Raw genomic sequence first — 23,064 nt, 5'->3', positions numbered from 1 at the left:
TAGGGTTCATACCTGCTATATATGGGAATCTTGTGCAAACATAACTGCACCAAGGACTTAAGGCCAAATTATTCTGAGATGTTCAGCCAGATGTGAAGGATGAAGTAGACGCCCAGGAGCCACTCTTGATTTTAGAACTATTCAGGGACTCTAATGAGACTGAGTTTGAAAGAATAGCACAGAAGTCTTTACATCTCCTGGGCAGACATGGACAGGTTGGTAGAAACAAAGAAGAGAAGATGAATGCAGCCTGGTAAGAGATCAAGGGTATTTCTTGAGACCCAGAAAGGTCCCCAGAGAGGCAGCAGCATTGGCAAGAATTTTTAAATCTGTGCCCATCTGTGATTCTAGGTTTCTGAACCTCCTTCTAGATGGGGAAGGGTGTTATGGACTGGATGTTTGGTCACCCCCAAATATTCATGTGTTGAAAGCCTAACTCCCAATGTGATATTATTAGAAGGTGGGGCTTTTGGGAGGTAATTGGGTTTAGATGAAGTCATGAGAGTGAAGCCTCTATATTGGGACTGGAGCTCTTATGAAAAGAGAAAGAAACTAGAGCTCTCTCTCTCTCTCTCTCTCTCTCTCTCTCTCTCTCTCTCTCTCTCTCTCTCTCTCTCACCTGCCATGTGAGGCTACAGCAATTAAGCAGCCATCTATCAACCAGGGAAAAGATCTTCACCAAGAATCCAACCTTGCTGGCACCATGATCTCAGATTTCTAGCCTCCAAAATGATGAGAAATAAATGTTTGTTGTTTACATCACCCAGTCTATGGTATTCTGTTACAGCAGCCCAAATTGACTAAGACAAAGGGCAATTCCAGGGGTGGCACATGGGTCTTGCAATTGGAGCAGATAAATACTTAGACTGAGGTTCTTAACTGCTATCCAGAGATTGGGCTTTGAATTTTTAGGCTTCCTGACACCCCCCAAAAATGACACATGTGAGTAAATTATGTGATTCACATCTTTTTAAAAAAATAAGTATCTGCCAGTTTTTCTAGATATCAATAAAAAAGTTAAAGAAATATAGACTGCTCAACATGAGCGAATATTCCCTATGACAATTTTGCAGAAAGTTAGTATTTCCATAATTTTTCTTGTTTAAACCTTAATAAAACCTTTAATCTCAATACTGTGAGTCAACTTTGCTGTGTTTATGTGCCCATATTTTCTGTTGGATTAGGTTTTCTGCTAGGCTAGGGTCTGTGACTTATTACAGAAACCAAGTTTCTAGCACAATAGCACATGTGAAGTCTTCACAAATGCATGCTTAACCAAAAATAAGTGATGCAAAGGAATTACTTTTCTTTGGGGGAGCAACCTAACCTAATAAGCTCCTGATACATAAACATTAGGGATCTGTGTCAGTCCGGTCGGGTTGCTATAACAAATTACCATAGACATAGACTGGGTGGCTAACACAACAGACATTTATTTCTCACAGTACCAGAGGCTAGGAACAAAGATCAAGGTGCCAGTAGATTCAGTTCCTAGAGAGGGACCTCTTCCTGGTATGTAAAAGGCCACTTTCTCATTGTAAATTCACATGATGGTGAGAAGAAGATCTGGTGTCTCTTCCTCTTCTTATAAGGGCATTAATCCCATCACAGGGGCTCTACCCTCATGACCTCATCTAAGCCTAATTACCTCCCAAAGGCCCCACCTCCTAATACCATCACACTAGGAATTGGGGCTTCAACAAATGCATGTTGAGGGGATACAAACATTCAGTCCATAACAGGATATAACTTGAAATATTGCTAAAACCTAAAACACCTAGAGTCTAGTACCTAGCTTCCTTAGTACACACTGAACAAAAGCTTATTAGATCTTATTAGAGCTATAATTTCTTCTCTAGATATATAAGAATGTTTTCTTACTTTGCACTAGGGCGATGAGAGTCTCCCTAAATACCTAATTTTTTTTTAAATGATGGATCTTTCATTCATTTAGAAAATAAGACCTGTTGAGTCAGGACAAAAGCATCTAAGTGTCTTAGAAACAATGTGCAATTCCTCATCCAATGCTTGAATATGTAAAATAATTTATTTTCAAACTTTTTCAGTTACACAGCATGGACATTAACTTAGAATGAATGCCAGCTATAAAAAGTGTTATAATCATCTGGGTGTGCACCAGGGAGATATCTGTGGGTTACCAATGACTTTAAAACACAAAGTCCTCCTTTGTCTGACTTATTATGTGGAATCTAAAGAACAAAATAAATGAGGTTTACAGTCAAGATGATGGAATAGATAAATGTTGTGCTCACCTCCTCCCATGACCACTTCAAAATTATAATTAAACAACCATCACAGAGAATCACCTGAAATCTAGCTGAACAAAAGTCCTATAACTAGGGATCTGCAGAAGAAGAAAACTAAAACCTGGTAGGAAGGGCAGAGGTATACAACAGGCTCATCCCACACCTATGTGTGGTACGTAAAAATTGGGAGGAATGTCTCAGCTGTGGAGGTCCCCCTGAGGAGCAAGGGGCCCCACATGAGGCTCCCTAGCTCAGGCTTCAGTGCCACGAAGAGAAGTCCCCATAACTTCAGGCTGTGAAAACCAGCAAAAATTGTAGCTGAATGAGACAGAAGTTTGCTGGAGTCCCAGGCACTCCTCTTAAATGGACCACACATGGACTTACTCATTGAGGGACTCACTCTCCCTGAGCTCCAGTGCTGGGGCAGCAGCTGAAAAGTCACCAGGGACATATATGGTGAACTGAATTATCTGGCTGCAGGGCAAGGGCTGGAAAAAAAACTTTCTCCCACACACAGAAGTGCTAGCAAAAGCCATTGTTCTTTTGTTGAGCCTTCCCCCGCACTCAGCCTACATGTGCAAATGGGTGCCATATTTGAGTCTTCATCAGCCTGGTTGACACCATTCATCCCACCCTGGTGATTCCCTGAGACCCTTCCACAACCAACTTATGGGCCCACCCAGGCCACTTCCAATGGCTTTTCCATCCAAATGGCCTATCTTGACTTAAGCTGCGGACTTTCTTAAAATCTCTCAAAGGTTCATAAGCCCCAGACAAGCAGCATCTGGCCTCAGCTTGCCCTTACCTCTTGTTAAGCAGCCCCAAGCCCAGAACTAGCAGCAGCCAGCCTCAGTTCTCAGTTCCCAAGCCCAGCACAAGAGGCAACCATCTGTAGATCAGTTCGTAGCACATACCAAATGGTCATGGTCAGGGCATAGGCAGCAGCTGATTTTGGTATACACCAGAGTCCCTCCCACAGGGCCCCAAAATCAACATACCTGTTGACCAGCTTCAGATTACACCAGAGTACTACCCAACCACCTCCACAAAAGACACACCCAAAGGACTGATTCAGTAGGCACCAGAACCCCACTAAAGCGAATCCTGCTCTGTAGGGTCAACCCCTGCACCACAGCTCCTCAACTGTAGTCATGGCCAGTCCTCACAAGCAATCAGCCTGAGCGTCAATCCCTCCCACTGACATGCCAACAGCAATGAGTAGCAATCAACTACAACAGAACAGCACACACAACCCACACAAGGGACACACCTGGAGCACTTGGCTAAGGTGACCAGGGAGACTGTACCACTGGGCCCCACAGAGTATCTACTACATAAAACAACTCTATCAATACTGGAAGACATAACAGCTTGACCTAATACATAGAAAAAAACACAGGGAGGCAGCCAAAATGAGGAGACAAAGAAACATGTCCCAAATGAATTATCAGAACAAAGCTCCAAAAAAATAACTTAAAAAATGGAGACAAGAAATCTACCACATGCAGAGTTCAAAACACTTGTTATAAGGATGCTCAATGATCTCAGTGAGATTTTCCAAAAAGAGAAAATGCCAACAAAAAATGGAGATAGAAAATATAAAAAAACAACCAATCAGAAGTGAAGAATACAATAACTGAAATGAAGACTAAATGAGAGGAAATCAACAGTAGATTAGATCAGGCAGAGGACCAAATCAGTGATGTGGAAGACAGGGTAACAGAAAACACCCAATCAGAACAGCAAAAAAAGAATACAAAAAAATGAGGAGAGTTTAAGGGGAACTCTGCGATAACATCAAATGTACCAACATTCACATCATAGGGATATCAGAAGGAGAAAAGAGAGAACAAGGAATTGAAAAACCTATTTGAAGAAACAATGACAGAAAACTTCCCTAACCTGGCGAATAAAATAAACATTCAAACCCCAGAAGCACAGAGAGTCCCAAACCAGATGAACCAAAAGAGGCCCACACCAAGAAACATCATAATTAAAATGCCAAAGATTAAAAAAGGAGAGAATCCTAAAAGCAGCAAGAAAAAGACAGTTAGTTACCATAAGACTATCAGCTGACTTCCCAACAGAAACTTTGCAGGACAGATGGATTGGCATGAAATATTCAAAGTGATAAAAAGCAATGACCTACTACCAATATATCTCTACCCAGCAAAGCTATCATTTAGAATCCAAGCACAGATAAAGAGCTTCCCAGACAAGAAAAAGCTGAAGGACTTCATCACCAACAAACCAGTATTATAAGGAATGTTAGATGAACTTCTTTAAGAAGAAGGAAAACAAAAAGATGAAAAATATAAATAATAAATGGCAAAAACTATGTATCTATCAATAATGACTTTAAATGTAAATGAATTAAAAGCTCAAATCAAAAGACATAGGGTGGCTGAATGGATAAGAAGAAAACAAGACACTTCATATACTGCCTACAAGAGACTCACATCGAAAGGCTGATAGTAAAGAAATGGAAAAAGATATTTCATGAAAATGGAAATTTAGAAAAAAGCTGAGGTAACAAGACTTATACCAGATAAAGCAAAGGCTATAACAGATATAGAAGGATCCAGTAACCCCAATTCTGGATATTAATCCAAAACAACCAAAAACACTATTTTGAAAGGACAAATGCATCCATGTTAATTGCAGCATTATTTACAATAGCCAAGATATTGAGTCAACCTAAGTGTCCATCAATAGATGAATTAATAAAGCAGTGGTACATATATACAATGTAACATTATTCAGCCATAAGAAAGAATGAAATCTTGCCATCTGCAACAACACAAATGGATCTAGAGGGTATTATGGGTGAAATAAGTCAGACAAAGACAAGTACCATATGATTTCACTTATATTATGTGGAATCTAAATAATATAATGAACAAATTAAGCAGAAAAAACTCATAGATACAGAGAACATTTTGATGGTTCCCAGATAAGAAGGGGTTAAGGGGAAGGGATTAAGAGGTACAAACTGGTAGTTACAAAATAGTCATCAGATGTAAAATACAGCATAGAGAATATAGTCAATAATAGTGTAATAACTATGTAGGGTGCCAGATGGGTACTAGACTTATCAGGGGAATCACTTTGTAAATTATATAAATGTCTAACCACTATGCTGTACAGCTGAAACTAACATAAAATAATAAATTTCTGTTTCTTAAAAAAAAAAAAAAAAAAACACAAAGTCTTCAATAGATGGTGAATAAATTAATAATTGTGTTTTATTCATATAGAGCTTTCTAGAAGTGGCAGCTCCAAGAAATATCTAATAATAATCTAAGGTCTTTGCTCAGGTAAAAATTGCATTGTCTTATTTTTTTACTACTGAAATCACCTAGTCAACAAATCTATGTGTGTAATTTGAACCTCAAAAAGACATTCAGATTTCCCCCAATACAATTAAATGTTGGGACTAATGAGGCAGTGACAATATTTCCTTTACACAAACAATTTTTCAATTATACAGGACAGTGGCATCTAATGACAGCTACCCACACAAAATCACTGGGCAGCCAGCTTCTATTTTATGCAGTAAGGTTAGCAATTATCCTGTAACACTTAATTTCCTGTTACTAATGCTTTCCCAGAAGCACTTAAGCATGATGGCCTTATGAATACAGTCAGTGGACCTGCGTTCGGTGTTCGGATTCTTTTGGAAATCTGATAAAGATAATATTCCTCCAAAGGTTACTGTCCAGATTACAAGTCGTTTTATCAGTGGGCTTGAGTTCCAGCCAGCTGTCATTAAGAGTGTCTTGTTAGCCAGTGAAGGACTTTGTAGCTGGGTCAGGGCCATTGAAGTCTGGGGCAAGGTTGCTAAGGTAACGAATCTGTCCAGACTTCTCTCAGCATCAACCTTTCATCTTGTTAAATTTATATAAGCAAAGCACTGTGAGGAGAATGCTAATAGACCAAACGACAAAAACAATTGCACGATGATATTTTTAAGCTTGGTATGTGTTTAAGCTCCTTTATAAAGATACAACCATACGTGTGGGTTTAGAGATGTTGATGGAAATGAGCTAAATAATCCTGGGTGCATATATTGTTTACATTGGCACATGAAATATGTGGCTCTACAAAGCAGAATTTAATTCAGCGATGCGCATTGATTGAATGCCTGCTTGGTACCTGAATTTATTTTTCAGTGCAATATTTAAGTCTGAGAAGAATTAAATTCTAAAGAAAATGAAACCTAACATGACTTCCAAAGAGTTCAGACAGAGTAAGGTAGAAAAACTTCAAATTTTATGTTACGGAGTGATAGCTAGGTGGAGTGAGGCTGTTACATTAAAAATGTATGTTACGAGAGGGTAATGGGGGAGGGAGGATAGTAGAAGAAGGCAAAGGGGGTCAAATATATGGTGATTGAAGAACTGACTCTGGGTGGTGAGCACACATGTGATATATAGATGCTGTATTGCAGAATTGTACACTTGAAACCTATGTAATTTTACTAACCATTGTCACTCCAATAAATTTTAATTAAAATTCACACACACACACACACACACACACGTGTGTGTCTTTTTAGCCAGTGTGTGTGTGTTAGGACTCGTGTGTGTGTGTGTGTGTGTGTGTGTGTGTGTGTGTGTGTGATATCAAAGACTAACAAGGTCATGTCAAAAGGATACAAGAGCCAACTTAAAGGGCGCCCTCTGGCCCAAGATGGGACAATCTGAACATCAAAAAGAATAATAACAATGGATTGAAACACATAAAATATGTAAAAATCCATGAGTTTGTAATAATACTGAAAAAAATACATATCATTGACCATTATTAGGGGTTGCTAAGGCCACCAGCTCAGTTCTGAAAATGGACAAATAGGAAGGAATGAAACATATATCTTGCCTTTCCTGCATGAATTGTATTTGTACGTAACCAAATAGCTGATGAAAGTACATTTTTTTTAAAATAATTCCAGACAATAATTGCAGAAGAAATTAAAAATCACCTCTTTGCAACTCTTAATGAAATATCTTAAATATCAGTGACTGCCAAACCTATTAGGTGAAATGTTGGTGAGGAACTTGATGGGGGGATTAGGTTGACAACTCCTGAACTCACTAATCAATCAAAATGTCATTAAAGATAAGACAATCTGACATGAGGTGCCTCATAATGTAATGCAATGAGGGGTACATACATTGTCTATGAAAAGTCTTGCCTAAAAATATTTAACTTGAATCTAATCAATCCTCTAGTTCTAACTACAAGGAATAGAAGATGAAGTTTTTTTAAAAAACACAATCCAAGGGACGGCCAGTTAGCTCAGTCAGTTTGTTACAGCGTGGTGCTCTTAACAGCAAGGTTGCCGGTTCAGTCCCCGCATGGGCCACTCTGAGCTGCACCCTCCACAACTAGATTGAAAAAACTACTTAACTTGGAGCTGATGGGTCCTGAAAAAACACATTTAAAATAAACAAAAGTTTAAAAATAATAATAAATAAATAACACAATCCAAAAAATTGGGACATTTAATAGACAAATGACCCAGTTTCTCCAACAAATCAAGTATAAAAACAACCTGGGAAGAGGAGCTTATTTAAGAGCCTTAGGAGACACAACAGTCAAATCAAATATAATGGGGAGACTTTTTTTGGATTCTGAGTTGAACAAATCAAGTGTAAAACATCTTTGAGAAAATTAGAAAAAAATTAATATACCAAAGAATTAAATGGTACAAAATTACTATTTGTGTTAGGTATGATTATATTTGCTGGTTAGTTTTAAAAGGTTCTTAGCTATTAGAGATGCATACTAATGTATCTACAGGTGAAATAAAATGGTGTCGGAGATTTGCTATAAGATGCCAGGGGAAAAGTGGGGAAGTTAGATAAAACCGATGGCAAAACGTTTATGATTGTTGAAATTCTGAAAACAAAAAAAATCTGTGAAAAACTGGGTGCCTGAATTAGTGTTGTGTTGAAACTGACTAACATTTTTAAAAGCTTCAGTATTGAGAGAAAAAGTAGTATCCCTCTGTTGCTTATGTAAAATATTCTGACTTCCAGCAAGAGTCTATTTGAATGGAGTCAGCCAAACCACCAAGTTTATAAGTTTATATTTATCCTCATCTTTATTCTGAAAGAAGACAAAACATGTGTTCCTAAGGATAGTCTGAACTCTGAAACATATCATCTTCTGAAAATATGAACGAAGGAGAATTTAATACATTGAAAATACTGTCTTCAAATAAGGTTAAATGATTTGGTAACTCAGAAAAGCACACCATCTAACTACTGGCACTTACCTCTGAAGAGTCTAAGCTTCCTGCTAGTTTGGGCTGCTACCAAGGGTCTGAGGTAGATTCCTCACCACACCAGACATCCAGGTTTCTGTCAACAACACGAAAAACTAAAGGGTAAGGATAAAAGACTAGAGCACATGGCCGCTCTTTCTATTAAGATCAGTGAAATTTAAAACATAAATATTCATGGGATATTATTTAAGAACAAAAGTCCTTTTAAAGAATTAAGGAGTCATTTATAATGTGACAGTCATAATATATAAAGATTTCTTACAAATCAATAAAAAGATGAACACTCCAATAGAAAAATGGACAATGGATACAAAATCAATTGAGAAAAATATAAATGGCCAATAACATTTTAAAAACAATTTTTAAACTTTTAAAAATCAATCTCAATAATAATCAATGAATGCAAATTATTAAGTTGGTGCAAAAGGAATTGCAGTTTTTGCCATTTTTTAACCTTTTAAACCGCAATTCCTTTTGCACCAACCTAATAAAACAAGGAAATACCATTTCTGTCTATTGAGTTGGCAAATGTTTTCAATGATGAACAGTAATTGACTTTTTTTAGGAAGCAGTAATAAAAATTGGTTCAGCATTTTTGAAGGTCAACTTGGCAATATGTATCAACATCATTATCTTTGAATCCACAATTCTATTTCTTGGAATCAATCCAAAGGAATAATTATGGATATGGACAAAGATTTAAGTAAAAGAAAATCCATGCCAGTGACGTTTATAATAGTAAAATTTGAAAATAACCCTAGATATCTAGTAACAGGAATTGGTTAAGTAAGTTAAGATATGTATATGAAATAGAACACTATGTTGTCATGAAAGCTATCCAATTATGCAATTATGCAGAAATGTGTTTATATTACACGAAGTATAAAAATAGGGCTATTAAAGTAGTATGTACTACATGTGCATATGTAAATATTTGCCAATAAAATGTACTCAAAAATGATAACTGATACTTTCTTTGATTTATGGGATTGTAATTATTTTTATTATTTTCCTTTTCATTAGTCAATATTCTCTAAAGTTTTTACAGTGGACATATAAATATAAGAGCTATTTTTTAAGAGTAAAAAGAAAGACCCTCCTAAGCGCAAACTTCTATTATTCCAACTGTGCTCAGTTGTTCTTTCACTCAATCTGGGTTTATTGTACCTTATTTCCTCACTGATGGAACATAGAGGGAAACCACAGCTCTGTCATTTCTACCTGCTGGCCCCACCAACAGCCCTGGGGAGGACACTTACTGATAACTGGCCACTAAGTGTGGAAAGCCTTTATCACTCAAGTTGCTATACTTAGCGTTTCATTTTACCTCACAACTACCGTGTTTCCCCGAAAATAAGACCTAGACAGACAATCAGCTCTAACGAGTCTTTTGGAGCGAAAATTAATATAAGACCAGTCTTATTTAACTATAATATAAAACCAGGTCTTTGATATAATATAACATATTATAATATAATACCAGGTTTTATATTAATTTTTGCTCCAAAAGATGCATTGGAGCTGATTGTCCAGCTAGGTCTTATTTTGGGGGAAATACAGTATTTCTGCACTACCAACCCCTCTGTCTTTACTCCCTTGCTAAAAGTAAAACTCAACCTTCATGAAGCCTCTGTGCCCTTCTCTTGCCTGTCAATCAATGGTCCCCTATTAGAAATATCCTACCACCGAAAGACTCATTGTTTTAGCCTGACTTCCATTCCAATAAATGCTTAATCTACTGGTTACAATTTTTCCATAACCTTAGGCTCCTACTTTCAGGACAAATCGGTATTACTTCTTAGCTGTATCCATTTGCGGCTCTTAAAGGCATAATGTCTTTTTCTCCCCTTTGGTAAATTTGTTTTAAATATTGGAACTTAATAAACAGTTTGTAAACATAGAAAATAATTGCTTTCTCGTTGAAGGTTATCCTGTTTCCAAATTAAGACATAATTTTATAGTGCTATCCTCATAATAAAAAAGTTATTAGGGTCATAGAAAACGGTTAAATTGGACATTGTACAAAGCAGATTAAGAAATTTTCATTATTATCTTCTGGGATCCTACAATTTCAGGCAAATCACTCACATTTCTATAGTGTATATGTGCAATTTTGTATATTCATTCAACAAGCATTTGTTGAGTGCCTACTAATGGCCAGAGACACCCCTTCTACCCAAATCCTGGGGGAACAGATATGAACAGGTGTGGATATTATTAGGTTGGTGCAAAAATAATTGCAGTTTAAAAGGTTAAAAAGAATTGCACAAACCTCAATTACTTTTGCACCAATCTATTATTTGAGGCGCTCAAGGATTAGTCAGGGACATAAACCAGTAAGTAGGCAATAAGATCCAACGGATGAGTGCAATAATGAAGGTGTGTACGAGGTATTATGGGGACAAGGAGAGAGTCACTTAACGCTCACTAAAGGAGAGTTTCTCAAACGAGGTGTTACTCAAGGTGTTAGTAGGTGATCTACAATAAAATGTTTCTTAAAGCCTGCAACAGACTAGGTTAAACGGAGTTAAACATGCTTCTTTGCTGTGTATCTTATCAGAGCTTTTAATAGCTAATGCTCACTGTGAATTTCCAAGGATACAATATTTCCCAAGTTTATTTAACCACAGAATTCTTCCTTCTCAGATCATCTTAATCAAGAGTTTTAGCATTAACAAACTGCTTTTCCATGACACGTGATTTCTAGTGTCCAAGACTGCAAGCTTCTTGAAAGAAGAAACTAGAGATATCTGTGAGATCGGGGAACGGGGATGTAGCTTCGTCTTTGTAACTCTGGCGCCCAGCACAGAATTCAACTCATAAAAGATACTCAATAAATGGTTGGGAAATTTGTGACTCAGTGCACCTTCTTAGTTGAACCACCACAATCTGGGGGAAAGGAAGTAGTCCAAGCATGTATTATCCTCATTTTACAGAAGAAGAAATGCCCAGGGGTATTAAGTGACTCAACCAAGATCATAGAATGAGCTACTGATACAACTAGGACTGGAAACCAGATCCACTTCTGGTCCAGTACCCCTGATCTTATACTTGCATGACCGTACAATCTGGATTTTCTGGATAGTCTGAATTTCAGATATTCTGTTCCACTTTTAAACCAGGTCAGATAACATCCTGGGGGTTCTTTCGTTAGGAAAATGACCTCTATAACTACAACTTTTTATACTTGATAGACAGTAAAAGATAAATATCTACCTAATACATAGGGAGACATAAAACAAAGTCAGGATATAAGTGAAATTCACATGATATTGGGTATGAGTGATTAAACAAGAATGACCTTGAGCTACAGTTTGGTTATTTTGGGGAGGAGGACATTTACAATAATGGAAAGGTCCATTTTCAGTTCAGATTCTACACAGAAACAGCCATGGCCTGGCAAAGATTCTGGGCGTTTTCTCTCACATAGACAATACCCAGAAAAAGAGAAAACATCCTCCAGAGATGGGTGTGGGTCCCTCAGACATACCACAAGCACAAGACACTATCCAGCTGTTCCTCAGCTAATTACCCTGGTAGCACCCCAAAACTGCATGTCAGGAAAGTGCATAAACAAAGATGAGACAAAAATGAAGTAAAAAATTTACGGAGCACAGGCTTCATGGGATGATGGAAGATAGTCCGCATCAGACCAGCAGTAAGACTATTTGCTTAGCCACACAAGTTCAGAGTTATTGCTGGCCCCTTGGTGAGGAGGAGACAGGTGGCCATCAGAAGGACCTCTCTTCTGAAGTCAGAGACCCTCTGAGTTAGAACCCTGCCTCTACTGAGATGCCTTGGCCAAGTGAATTTATAAACCTTCGTTTATAAAACGGGAATAATAATTTTTAGCTTTCTCACAGGATTACTGGGATTTACATGAGAAAAAAGGATGAAGTACTCACCAGAGAACCTAAAACACAGTTACTGCTCAATATTTTTATTATAAACAGGGGTTACTTTGATTAATTAGTAATGCTATTATTATTCTCATTACTGAATATAGCTCAGTCATCTTCAGTAAGTCCGTCGTCTTCTCCATAAAGTTAGCTCCCAGTTCAAGAACCTTTCCAGGAATCAACAGAGAGGTTAAAGTAAGTGGACCCTGTGTAAACAGTCTTCACTCAGGGACCCAGGATGGGTAAAACCATGGAAGTAACCTCCTTGTAGAATGCTGTCTCAACAAGGCTTAGTTCTGTGTAGGAATTCCAAATTATAAATAAGTACTAGTCCAAATGACCAAGACTTCAAATTGATCAAAGACGGCGCAGTTGAAATAAAGCAAACAGCCTCCCTCGCTATCCTTCTCAGTCACGATCATCTTGCCCTTCAAGCACAATTACAATAACCAATAAGGAAGTGGGGCATTTCTAGGGCTGGGATAACAACACAGGTTTCTTGGGCACATGGCTTTGTCTTACCTTAAACACAGTATTTCTTTAGTTTCCTTATTTGGATAGAAATCCCTGATAATATTTTTAAAAGAAAAATAAAAGTAATGTGTTGATAAGCATAGCCTTGATCAGTCAGCATCTAATTCCTGCTCGGTCTCTTCAATCTAAGCCATGTATTGACGAATGAGCACCCCCTCCTGTAACATGCAATGGCTTGCGTGCATCACAGAGTTATTTGCAAGTTAATATGTATTTAAATCACATATGCCCATACGCATTACTTCTGTGTGTCTGGGGACCTCAAGAGATAATACATCTATCTTCATTTGTGACAGTGTATGCACCCATAGTTAATAAATGGTGATAAATGAATTGTCATACTGTCCCAGTGGCATAATACACTTATCCTCTATTCTTGCCATATTAATACATGTTCATTTCAGCACCAGTCAAGTCTTTAAAATGAGTGATCCAACATCTGCCTCCTACTGGTAACCACAGATGAATGCTAATTCCACCTCTCAACACCCAGTATAATTTGTTTGGTATGTAAATCAACAGCAGAAGAGAGGAACCAGAAAAGTAATAATTTCAACCCATTATGCCTCTCTGATATGCTAAGGCAAATTGAGATGGAAAATGCTTTCTTGGTTTATATTTCAGTAAATCCACTTGGTTTTTATTTCAGTAAATCCGGGAAGAGATAAGCATCTGACCCACCCTAACACATGGACCAACAAGGGAGGGAGGGAGGATAAAGGCTGAAGAATGTGCCTGTGAACTGCTTCTAAACCAGTCTAATTGATGTGTTTATCACTTTAGCCTGTCTTGTGTTCAGTGATTATTCATTAATAAATGCCATCTTTTCCTTACTTTATACAGCCAACTCTCAATGTTTTAGGGGTTAATGGTAATTTCTAACTTAACCCTGCCCATAGCTTTTTAAAGAGTATGGAATAGCTTTCAGCCATTTCACAGCCCTTCAGCACCTGTATGCAGTGAGGGCTGGTGAGAAGAAATATAACCTGAGATCACTAGACCTCAAGGCTAAAAGGGAACTTGGAGGTTGTCAACTCCATGCTGCCCTCTGTCATCTCTTCTACCTCTCCCTGATGCCTCTTGTCATGCAGGAGACCCTGCTCGCAGTGCCATTTGTCATGCGAGAGACCCTGCTCCCTCCGCCATTTGTTGTCTGAGGCAGCCTGCGGGGTCTCTGGTCCCGCTCCCCACATAAGAACGCAGGATATGGTGAGGCCAAAAAGGAACACCCATGGAGCCATAGGTAGGGGAGTCATACCACTATAGTCTCACTGGTGGCACTATAGTCTCACTGGAGGCTGGATCCCCACGACCTGCAACCTGCCCTGCTGTCTGCTTCTCTGCCTGCCAACCGACCGACTGACTCTCGAGTGGACTCACTCTCTCGACTACCTAGCGCAGCCGCAGCAGTTATGTCAGGGGCTAATTGGCTAACTGGTTGCAGCTGAGGGTCAATTAGCCACAGCTGATGGCCATCTACTACCCGAGCCATCACCTTTCCATGTGAGGCCGAGAGCCTGAAAACTGCTCTCTGGGAGTCTGTCCCCACACTTCTTCCCACTCTCTCCACACCCTCCCTCATCCCTTCCTTCTATCCCTCAAAGCTTTTCAGTTTGTTTGGCTGGTAAAATAACATTTAGGACTACAGAAGTAAAGCAAAAGCTAAAATAAGGAATTGCATTAAGAGTGAATCTTGTTAACTAGTTCTCACTGAGAAAGACAACTCAGCACTAATCAATTGTTTCCAATTTTTCTAATCATGCATCCTATGGATAAAAAAGTTTCACGCATACACCATATATATAAATACATTCTATGCATATAGAACTGTCCTAATACATTGCATACATTTAAACTAATACCAAAAGGAGATTAAAATAGGAATAGACATTCTATTTTTTTTTCTTTTCACATGCACCCAGCTTGGAGACCACCGACCCAGACAAGACACTCCTGAGGCAACGTTCTGTTTTCAGTAAGTTCAGGAGCAAAATTTACTTGGAAAACAAGAGGCAAAGCCTCTGAAATTCTGTATGAATTAAAAATGAGAGTTTTCTCAATCATCTCTGTTTGGGACTAACAGGTGGGCTTGAAACACAGCCAGGGCCAACTAGAGGCTTCAGTCAAAAGCAAACAAACAGGTGAAGCTTCTCAAAGTGGTGGTCTCTGGGGGTGCTGCCTACACAGCTCTCAGAGAAAAGAATGCTGGAGGAAAACACCAAACTGACAAAATTGGTGATTTATAATCTCTCATTGCCATAAAATGACTCTGGTTTTTCTTGGGAGCTTAGACTCTGCAGTTAGCTGTAATGGGCCACTGGGCTAAAAATGAAGTGCAGATTTATTTCTATAATCACCACCAGCCAAACCCTTCCCTGGGAAATAACTAACTCAGTGCTAGGATACCTTCAGAATACATGAGATTTATCTTTGGGATTCAGTGCTTATGTTGCTCTGGGAAATTCTAACTATTTGAGTTGTAGATGCCTCGATCAGCGTGCTGGGGAATATTGGAAAGACAACAAAGAAGTGAACTCTGCTTCCCTTTTACACTCTGCTCTGAGAAAATTCTTGTGCCTAAGAAATGGTAAGTAAACAGCAATTCCAAACACATCAAGTACTGAGCTAAGAGACTCCCAGGTACAGCTGCTGTCCAGGAGACCTAATAAGTTCAGACTCAATGTAAATTTAAATTCTGAAATTGAATTTGACTCACGGTAGGCCCCTATACTTGTGGCTCCTGGCCAAAGGCAGGTTACTTCCATTGCTATCCAAAGAATTGTTAGGTGTGGATGATGTTCAGACATAATTGTATAGCCACAACTCTCAAGAGTTAAGGTAAAAGACACCTACAAAAAAGTTAAGCAAATAACTAAATGAAGCAACAAGGTCCTTAGCGTAATTCCAGCTCAAAGCATATTACATAATACTGCCTTTACTTTGGCACATAGGTGATCAAGCAGCCACAGCCATCCTCACTAATGCCTCTTGGCAGATGTCTTAACTCATAACAAATCATTTATTGCTTACATGCATGCAAATATCCTCTTCCTGACTTCCTTCTGCTGCATCTTTAATGAATCTTCCCAACTCTGACTTTGTACAATAGTAAAGGGTACTTCGTGCAGCCTCTGAATGGAAAACTACATATCTCCATTTGTGGAATTACCATGGTGTTCAGAACACAACCCAAAAATCAGAATTTTAGAACTGGAAACATTCTGAGGGAGCATTTACACCCCTCTTTCTAGGCAAAAATACTGAAGCAGGAATAAGTGAGTTGGCCAAGGTCACCGAAGCAGTCTGTGGCAGAGTTGGAAGTAAAATCCCATTATTCCAGCTCTGCCACAATGCCCCCTTAACATACTTTAAAGGATTAAAGCTCCTGAAAAGTGACAGAAGAAGAAAGCTATTTCCTTGCTTTGAATGGGTCAAAGGTCTGAGCAGGTCAGAAACTGTTTCCAACATCTAGAGCTTTAGCCTATAACGAGATAGACTGCCAGTATTTGCTGAAAAATGGCCCTCTTCTCCCACTGGCCAATTAATTTTTTTAATGATTTATGATGATTCTCAAAAAAAATGCTTTTTTTGCAAGAGGAATTAATATGCTGAACTTAAAATATTTGCACTAATTACTAAAGGTCACAATGGGATCGTGCAGAGACATCAATCAGAGGGCCCAAGGGAGAAGGAATACACGTGACAAAGAATGTGAAACTCTAATCAAAATATTGAGGAAGGTGCACGTTGTTGCTTGTGTAATTGCAAGCTGGAGCAAGGATATTATCCTTGGGGCAATGGATAGACCATGGGGCAATGATGACTAACAAAAAATAACCATAATATCAAAACCCCTCAATGGCCCTGAAGGCCCTTAAAAGAAATCCCAAAGCCAGTTATCAACATGGTAGATAAGGCTCTTCTTTATGTGATGCCACCCTCCTCATCTCTTTCCACCATCATTCTCTTGTCCATCAGGACTGGACTTCTTTACATCCCTCAAACTTGCTATGCCCCTAGATCTGTCCACTTGCTGTTTCTCCTGCCTAGAACACTTCCTCTCCTGACTATCATACCTACCCCCTTTCCTCTGAATAATCCTACTCACACTTTACGTCTCATTAAGTACTCATGCTCCATGGAAGGAGGTTGCATCACTCACCCTAATTCTTCACTTTTTACTGTATCCACATGTCATGCGGGAGACCCTGCTCGCTGCACCATTTGTCGCGCAGGGCGACCTGCGGGGTCTCTGCTCCCGCTCCCCACACAAGAATGCAGGATATGGTGAGGCCAAAAAGGAACACCCAGGGGAGTCATACCACTATATCCTCGCTGGCGGCTGGTGGAGACACAGGAAGCAGCAGCCACACGATGCACAATCTGCCGTCCACTTCTCTGCCAACCAACCAACCAGCCAACCAACCCCGTACCATTGCCATGGCAGTTTTATTAGTGGCTGATGGCTAACTGGTTATAGCTGATGGAACAACTAATCACAGCTGATGGCCATCTACTACCCGAGGCAGCACCTTTCCACGTGAGGTCGAGAGCCTGGAAACTGCTCTCCTGGCTCTGTCTCCACACCATATTTTCTCTTTTGACTTTGCAGTTTCCAACTACCCTGTTTCCCCAAAAATAAGACCTCGCCAGACTATCAGCTCTAATGCGTCTTTTGGAGCAAAAATTAATACAAGACCGAGTATTATATTATATTATATAAGACCCAGTCTTATATTATAGTAAAATAAAACTAGGTCTTATGTTAGTTTTTGCTCCAAAAGGCACATTAGAGCTGATGGTTCGGCTAGGTCTTATTTTCAGGGAAACACGGTAATGGATAAGAGAATATTTTTGCATTTCTTAAGTTTGGGCTCAGCTATGTGGCTTTCTTTGGCCAACAGACTGAGGTAGAAGTAACAATGGACCAGTTCTGAGCTAGGCATTAAGTGGTCTTGTGTATTTCCACTTACTTCCTGTGCTTCTGCACAAGAGAAGAATGTGCCTCGGCTAGCCTGCTGACCCCAGGAGGAGGAGGAGAGATATGTAAAACAGCGCCACCCAGGCAAGCTTCATCAACCAAGCCCAGACCAAGTCAGCTGTTCCCCAGGTGACCCATGGACATGTAAGCCAGTCCAGAAAAGATCTGCTGATACCTGAGAAAGTACAAATGATTGCTATTTTAAGTCACTAAATTTGGGGGTGGTTTGTTATATAGCAATACTACTTTTCTCACCATAGCCATTATAAAACCTTATTACAATCCTTGGATTAATTTCCTCTTTCTATTATCATTAAAACTATGCCTATCTTGCTAACCATGTTATTTCAAGTTTTAGTAGACTCTACGGGTCCATAATACATACCCATTAAATAAGAGTTGTAGAGTGAATATCCTATGATTGCAAAACATTTTCTACTATCATTCTTCAGTTTCTCTCTAGCCCTGACAGCAAACAGCCCACCTACACTTTTCAAAGCTCGCCCATTTTGACCTTACAAGCATCCTGCAAAGTAGATTATGCTTATTTGATCACATGCTAGACGGAATGATTGTGAATACAAGGCCCTATTTTTTTCATCTATTATTGTTTATCTCATAGTGATTTCATAGCCAGTACTAAACAGATGGATGAACATTTACAAATAAAGCATATTCTTATATTTGGCATCACATTTTCTATTCCTCTAAATCTCTACAACCTCTATAAATTAGATCAAAGTTAGTCTTTGAATACATGCAAACCTGTTAGGAATTAAGATCCCATTCTTTTTTGAATGATTATTGGAAACCTGAATACAGTAGTGAAAACTGCACTTGAATAGTCATCAAAGAGCCCATCTCATACACCTGTTTCCACATGGTGCTTTGGAAAAGTCGGCAGTACAGAGAACTTAACAATCCTATGTTAATCCCTTGTGCCTTTATATCACATCCCAACTCTTCACTTGCATTGAAGGTTCAAATGGTAAGAGTTTAGAATTGTCAAAGGCTCAGCAATCATGAACTAAGACAAAAGTGGAGATGTGATTCATTTAACCCCTTTTTTTACCTTTTTTTATTATTGTAACAATGTGAATGTACTGAATACCACTGAACTGTACACACGTAGCCCTTTTTTGCTGCTATATGATCCCAAGGTCTTTAGCCGCTGAACCCCATAAGATATGAGAAACGGGTTGCGGACCTGCATCCTCCCCCACACCCCAGGTGAGGCAGCCTTTGCGCTTCCACAGCTCTCTGTGTTCCTCTGTCTAGTTCTCAACTTAGAAGGATCTGCTATGTAGGTATGAGCACCACATGTCAACTCCCTTGATGCCCCCACTTCCTGGCATTTTTAAGGAACCAAATCATGTTCACCCAGTTGGCACTGACAATTGAGCAGAGCTGATAAAAGCCTGGTTACTTGGATAGAATCTCGATCCAACACTTGTGGCCTATAGCCCTCAATTTAATTCTTACATCTATACTTGCTTGTATTATTTCCTTTGCTTTACATTTTTTGGAATTATCTTGACCCAACTACAAAGTAAACTGGTTTAAAGTCCTCAACCTTAGACTGTAAACTTTCTGAGGTCCACAAACCTAAGAGAGAAGTCTCTGTCCCTTTCCCACCTCCGTCCCCCTGGTCCCCCCATAAATGTTTCTACAGAATCTCACTGGTACTACATCAACTATTAAAAACGGCTACTTTTTGGACTATATCAAACTAAAAAGCTTCTGCATAGAAAAAGATACCATCGACTAAAGAGGCAACCAACCGAATGGGAGAGGATTTTTGCAAACAACGCCTCCGATAAGGTGGCTAATATCCAAAATATATAAGGAACTCATATAAGTCAACAACAACAAAAAAAACCAACAATCCAATTAAAAAATGGACAGAGAATCTGAATAGACAGTTCTCCAAAGAGGACATACAAATGGCAAATAGAAACATGAAAAAATGTTCAACATCACTAATCATCAGAGATATGCAAATAGAAACCACAATGAGATATCACCTCACCCCAGTCAGAATGGCTATCATCAACAAGACACATAGTAACACGTGTTGGAGAGGCTGTGGAGAAAAAGGAACACTCATACACTGCTGGTGGGAATGCAGACTGGTGTAGCTGCTATGGGAGACAGTGTGGAGGTTCCTCAAAAAATTAAGAATAGAATTACCATATGACCCAGCAATCCCTCTCCTGGGTACCTACCAAAAAAATCTGAAAACATTTATCCATGAACACAAGTGTGCTCCAATGTTCATTGCAGCTTTATTTACAGTGACCAAGACATGGAAACAACCAAAGTGTCCTTCAATAGATAATTGGATAAAGAAAATGTGGTATATATACACAATGGAATACTATTCTTCCATAAGAAAAGATGAGATAGTACCATTTGCGACAACATGGATGGATCCTGAGATTATTGTGCAAAGCGAAATAAGTCAGACAGAAAAAGTCAAAAACCATATGATTTCACTGATATGTGGTATATAAAACTGAAAACAACAAAAGAATAAGACAAACAAATGAAGAAACAAAAACTCACACAGACAATAGTTTAGTGGTTACCAGAGAGTAAGAGGGGAGGGGTGTGGTAGATGAGGGTAAACGGGGTCAAATATATGGTGATGGAAGGAGAACTGACTGTGTGGTGAACACACAATGTGATATATAGATGACGTATTACAGAACTGTACACCTCAAATCTATGTAACTTTACTAACAATTGTCACCCCAATAAACTTTAATTTTTAAAAAATGGCTAGCTTTTTACATAAATGTTTCTAATCAATTTTCCCAAAGAAGAAAGGAAAAAGCAGTGTTTCATAATCATATATGCAGACACATACAGAAAACTTAGTTCCTCTTAGTGAAGACGATCTCTGTGTTTGCAAAACTCAATTTGCAGCCTGGGAAAGTAATATTTATTTGAAGGAGCTTATCGCCAAAAGTGAATCATAAATCTGCTGGCTGTTGAGACTTCAAGGCAAGAAGAACAGAGGCAATTATTAGCCTGAATGTTCCACTGACAATATGAAATCTTTGTCTTTCAAAGCATTTGTTTAAGTAAGAAAAAGTTTGCCCAGCCTGGAGAACGTTCTATTGTGGGAAATGAAACTTCTGAAACCTCCAAAGCTTATTTATATATTTGCTAGGCTTCTTTCTGCCAACTTTCTCCTCTCCCAGAGCATCCGTTAATGCTAAGAAAAGCCTCCGAAAAGCACACATTATAAGCAGAGGAAAATCTTAATGAATGTAATATATTTGGCAAATCTGTTTTATCTACCAAGGAGATTTCCTCCCTCTCTTCATCACTCATGTATTTTCTTCTTTTCTTTTCTTCTTTTTTTTTTTTTTTCTTGATTCATCCTAGGGAATTTATATTTCTCTCCTCCCAAAAAAAAAAAAAAAAAAAAAAAAAATAGACACCCAATCACTTGCCTTTCATTGTCTTGCTGTCATTTTCTATTTCTTCCTACCTACTCGATTTTTTTTCCTTCTGGGAAACAAGGGGAAGGGGGGTGGACCTTAGGATTTCCGTGTTAACTTCCCTTCTCTAGCTCAACCAGAGGAGAAGCATCCATTGCAAAACCCAGCTCCCAATTACACACATGCAGGCTGTGCACTTTGTAGGTGGTCCTTGGTCAATGTGCATGCCAAGTCTACCTCCACTACTATCCAGCGTGCTCCTTCCTTCAGCCCGTGTGTGCTCAGGAATGGCTAAGCATTCTTAATATGGACATGAACAGCCCCACATCAGCTGTCAGCTGTAGAAAGAGATTTTTTTCATCATATGCGGCATTCCAAATCCAAAAGACTTAGGAATTACATGGACAATTTCCTCCTAAAACTAGTCAGGTTGTTAGAGTTGAATGCATTAGTATATCTTTGTACATAATTTGATTCTCCTGCCTATTGAAGCTGTGCGATCGGAGAGCACACCTGTGACCTGAGAATCTCTTAACACCTTGCTAATCAGAGCATGGTGCCTGGTCCAGCAGCATCAGCACCAGCCGGGAGATTGTCAGAAATGTAGCATCTTGAGCCCCGTACTCCGACCTACTGAATCAGAAGCTTCATTTTAACAAGATCTCCAGGTGGCTCACACGTACATCCCGGTTTGAGAAACTGTTAACACCAAGTGCACTCGAGGCACCTGGGGTTTGGGTTGGAGACGTGAGGGGCTGCACCTGCTAAGCCTGCTGCTTCTATTGTGCTGCACCCTCTCCAGGGTGGTTTGTACCTGTGGGGGTGTCACCAGCTCCCCCCACTCCTTCACCACCTCTAATTGTCTTCAGCTCTCCAATCTGCAATGTAGTGCTGGGGCCTTGGTCTCAGTAACTGCAGGTGACGCTGTGTGTGGGCTGGCCATGCTCTTCCCTCCCTGCCAGGGCTGCCTGTACCTGTGTGAGCTGTTATCACAGAGACTGATGGCTTGACATTTAAGTTCCTTTTGCAGAGAGGAGCACAAGACATTTCATGGAAGTTGCTCATAATCCTCCTCAATCCCCATTAGAATGGGGAGGGGGAATGAATTTTAAAATAATTTCATTTGACCCATCCCACCTATATGGTATTCTCTCCCCTTCTTGTGTAGAAGAAAAACAACTAAATATATACTATACCTAGGAGGAAAGAGAAAGAGAGAGAGAGAGGGTGGTGTGTGTGCATGTGTGCAATATTTCCAAGTTTATAAAAGTCTTCTAGGTTAAAGCAACTTCTGAAGCACCTTCCGATTCTTCATAGGATTCTTCTGACCCTGTGAAGATAGGCACCTGTCTGGGAATTCCATTCCCCGCACTTCAAACCCTGGTTGTGTCCCAAAGACCATAACTTCAAACACCCACATTCCCATGGGTACAAGGGTTGGAGAGCATGTGTAATGAATGAGTCCCTGGAGCTTTGTCTCAGCTTCACAGTGAAAATACAAACCCAAACCACATCATTAAGGTTTTCAGCAGACACTCTCTATGCTGAGGCGGTATAAACTCTTCTCCAAACACACGCCCATGTAATTTCGTTCCTCTTTTTCTCTGCATCATACTCCCAAGTGGCCACAAGTATTAGGCCATTA

Source organism: Rhinolophus sinicus, chromosome 1 (assembly GCF_057876585.1).
Source record: "Rhinolophus sinicus isolate RSI-liver-muscle chromosome 1, RSI-T2T, whole genome shotgun sequence".
Classification (NCBI taxonomy): Eukaryota; Metazoa; Chordata; class Mammalia; order Chiroptera; family Rhinolophidae; genus Rhinolophus; species Rhinolophus sinicus.
The sequence above is the reverse complement of the archived record's forward strand: the minus strand, read 5'-3'. Positions refer to the sequence as shown.